Genomic DNA, 4,550 nt, shown 5'->3' with positions numbered 1-4,550 from the left:
ATACTTCTAACTTGTTGAGTGATTTTTAAAAAATCACGAATGGATGTTAGATTTTGTTGGATTCTTTTTCTGAGTATGTTGAGATGATTATGTGTTTCCTTCTTTTCCTATTAATATGATGTTTTACATGGATTGATCATCCTGTGTTGAAACAACTTACATAGCTGGTATAAATCCCACTTGGTCACAATATATAGTCTTTATATATATAGTTGGGTTTGGCTTTTCAGTATTTTGTTGATAATTTTTGCATCTACATTTATAAGGGATGTTGGTTTGTAGTTTTTTTATACCTGATATCTTTGTCTGGTTTTGGTATTGGGGTAATATTGAACTCCCAGAATGAGTTGGGAAAAGTTCCGTCTTCTATTTTTTGAAAGAATTTGTGAAGAGTTGGTGTTAAATTTTCAAATATTTGGTAGAATTCACCAACGAAGCCATCTGGTTCTGAGCTTATCTCTGTGGGAAGTTATTTTGAATGTTAATCAGTCTCTTTATTTTTTATAGGTCTATTCAAATTTTCTATTTCTTCTCAAATCAGTTTTGGTGTTTTTGTCTTTCTAGGAATTTCTCCATTCCATCTAGGTTATCTAATTTGTTGATAGGTAATTGTTCATAGTATTCCCTTTTATTTCTGCAAAGTTGGCAAATAACATCCCCAGATCTATTTCTAATTTTAGTAAGTTGAGTCATCTCTGCTTTTTTGTTGGTCTGACGAAAGGCTTGCCAATTTCTTTGATTCTTTCTAAGACCAAACTTTTGGTTTTGTGATTTTTTTCTGTTGAATTTCTATTCTTTCTCTCTCTCTCTCTTTTTTTTAAAGATTTTATATATTTATTCATGAGAGACACAGAGGGAGAGGCAGGCTCCATGCAGTCCCGATGTGGGACTTGATCCCAGGACCCCGGGATCATGACCTGAGCCAAAGGCAGACGCTCAACCACTGAGCCACCCAGGTGCCCCTGATTTTGTACTCTATAACTTATTTCCACTGTAATTCTATTTTGTAATTCTATTTCTCAGTTATTGCCATTTTGTGGTAAATAAATATTTTCTAGTGTGTTGTTACAGTTTCCTTGTTATTCTTTTGCCATATAATTTTCAGATTTTTTTTTTATTTCATACCTTGGAAGTCACAGTTAGCTTCTTTTAGTTCCCTAGGCTTCAGTAAGGGCAATTACTCCCGTGACATAAAGGCCTTGTTTCTTCTGTTTTTTGTTGTTGTTGTTGTTGTTGTTGTTTGAATGCCAAGTTATAGCTTCTGAATATGAGAAAGTATTCCTAGGGTCCAAATCTTATATCCTTTTCTTGTTATTTCTTTGATGTCTGGGATCTGACTATTGGCAACTCTTCACTGGACAACAAGGCCTTATCTACTTTTTTGGTAGATTCAATGTTTCTAGGTTCTAATGAAAAGCAATTTGTCACAACACCTGGGCTTGTTGCCTTTGCTTCTTGGATACAAGGTCTGTCGGTTTTGTGGGTGTTTTTCTTCCAATTTTTTATTTAAATTCTAGATAGTTAGCAAAGAGTATAATATTAGTTTCAGGAACAAAATTTAGTGATTCATCACTTACATGTAATGTTCAGTGCTCATCTAACAAGTGCCCTTCTTTTTTTTTTTTAAACATATTCTTTTTTTTTTTTTAATTTATGGTAGTCACACACACAGAGAGAGAGAGAGAGAGAGGCAGAGACAGAAGCAGGCTCCATGCACCAGGAGCCTGACGTAGGATTCAATCCCGAGTCTCCAGGATCGCGCCCTGGGCCAAAGGCAGGCGCTAAACCGCTGCGCCACCCAGGGATCCCACAAGTGCCCTCCTTGATAATCACCACCCACTTAGCCCATTCCCCTCCAACCTCTCTCCATTAACTCTCAGTTTGTTCTCTGTCATTAAGAATCTCTTATGGTGGGGATCCCTGGGTGGCTCAGCGGTTTGGCTCCTGCCTTCACCCCAGGGCCTGATCCTGGAGTCCCGGGATCCAGTCCCACATCAGGCTTCCTGCATGGACCCTGCTTCTCCTGTCTGTGTCTGCCTCTCTCTCTCTGTGTCTCTCATGAATAAATAAGTAAAATAAAAAGAATCTCTTATGGTTTGCTTCCCCCCCTTTTCTTTTCCATACATATGTTCATCTGTTTTGTTTCCTAAATTCTGCATATGAGTGAAATCATATGGTATTTATCTTTCTCTGATTGATTTATTTCACTTAGCATAATATACTCTAGGTGCATCCATGTTGTTGTAAATGGCAAGATTTCATTCTCTTTGACGGCTAATATTCCATCGTGTATATATACCACGTCTTCTTTATCCATTCATCAGTTGATGGACATCTGGGCTCTTTGCATAATTTGACTATTGTTGATAATGTTGCTATAAACATTGGGGTACATGTACCCCTTCACAAGTTCTGTAAGTTTTGAATATGAGCAACAATGTCTTAGTCTGTTTGGGCTGCTGTAACAAAAAAAAAAATCCTCTGCTTGTATAAACTTATAGACATCATAAATTTGTTCCTCATCATTCTAGAGGTTAGAAGTTGAAGACCAAGGTACTGGCAGATTTAATGTCTGGTGAGAGACCACTTCCTCACAGTTGGCTGTCTTTTCACTGTGCCCTCACATAGTGGAAGAGGCAAGGGAGCTCTGTTGGGTCTCTTTTGTTAGAGTACTAATCCCATTTATGAAGGCTCTCACCTCATGACTAAGCATCTCCCAAATGCTCCATCTCCTAATACCACCATATTGGGTAATGGGAATACTTGCTCTACTCAGAACCAATAACTTGGGATGCAGAACACAGAGAAAACGAGGCCTTTATGTTCTGGAAGTAACTGCTCTTACTTAACACCTAGAGATTGAATTACTTTCAACATATGAATTTGGGAGAGACATCAGTATTTAGTCTATAGCAAACATGGAGGGTTTCTTTTATTCTTTTTACTCTTCTGTGTCTAGGATCAATTTTGGACAAGTATTAAAGCAAGAAAGCCTTATCTCCTCTTTGTGTTAGATCCAGAATGCGTAGATTCTGAAGATGGGCAACTATCCAGGATATCAAGATATTAAATCCTCTGTTTGGTAGAAATCTAATATATATGTTGTGAGAATGGGCAAGTAATTCTAGTTGCTCTGGACTTTTCCTCACTGCTTTCTTACTCAAAGGTCCCTAGAACATAAACAAGTGGAGCCACTCCTGGGAACAACAGGCCTTTCCCTTTTTACTTGTTTACATCTCAGATCTCTAGGTTCCAAGTATGGACAACAACTTTCACTACAGTTAGGTCTTGTTCCCTGTTTATTGGCTTATACACCTCTAATTTCTGAGTATGTACACCTCTTTCAAGAGTTCCAAAGCCAAGTCTCCACAGTTTGTTAGATCCCAAATTGGTAACATTCAATTAAGGGTACTAACACCTGAGAGCACTAAGACCTCATTTCCTATAACTGTTAGACACAAGAGAGACTAGTTATGGGACCAAGGTCTTGTCCCTTCTCTTTGTTATGCAACAGTTCTTTCTGTTGCAAGTATAACTAACTCCTTGTCTCCTCTGCTTATTGGATCCCAAGTCTTGGTTCTGAGTATGGGAAATGGCTTCCAGGTCAGCAAGGCACTGCTTGTTGGATTAAATACCTCTAGTTTTCTAATATGTATACCTACTTCCAGGGCTTTAAAGCTTGTTTCTGCTGCTTGTTAGGTCCCAGATGTGTAGTGTAAGTGCCTGACAATTATTATTTTTTTTTTGTAAGTGCCAGACATTAAGCTCTTAGCTGCTAAGGCATCCATTTCAAAGATATACATCTTATATAAATATATTGCCAGCTATGTGACACAGTACAAGCTATAAAACTAGATAAAGAGCCAGGCTGTCCTACTCATGATGTTTCCCTTTTAAGAAGCTCTTAGTGACCGAAAACTGACTGAGGGACCGTGCTTTTCCTCCCCCGTGTTTTAATTCCTGCTCTTATGTTGTAAATTTACCAATAGTGAACTTGTGAAACCCTAGGCACCCCACCCTCAATCCAATAAAGTTAGTACCCCAGGTTGGCTCATACTTTATCTCTATCTGTGACCTCACTATGAAGCCCTGAGCATGCAGTGTACACTCCAGGACCTGTGAGTACTAAACCTTGTTTTTATAAAGTTCCCAGATTCTTGTTGCCGAAGAGTGTTTTGCAATCATTTTAAAAACCACAAGCATCTGTCCAGCCACAATATTGGCTGCAGTTGGAGAAATGTCTGTGGGAGCTGCCACAAGTAATATAGGCCCAGGTGAGTGGCCCAAGAATTCCTAGCTGACAGTATCACTATTCATTAGCTGAGACCAGCATAAAACAAAATGTCTAGGATTCAACTATGAGAACATACTTCCTAGGCACCCAGAACTTTTCCTATATATTTGTGGATCCAATGTCTGTAGGTTCAAAGTATAGACAGCTACTCACAGGGTACCCAGGGCTGACTTCCTTTCTTATAGGTACCAAAGGCTAGGTTCACAATAGAGGTACAAATCCCAGCATGCAAAGACCTGATTTCCTCTGCTTGTTG

This window comes from Nyctereutes procyonoides, unplaced genomic scaffold (genome assembly GCF_905146905.1).
Source record: "Nyctereutes procyonoides isolate TBG_1078 unplaced genomic scaffold, NYPRO_anot_genome, whole genome shotgun sequence".
Lineage (NCBI taxonomy): Eukaryota > Metazoa > Chordata > Mammalia > Carnivora > Canidae > Nyctereutes > Nyctereutes procyonoides.
Note: the sequence above shows the minus strand (reverse complement) of the source record.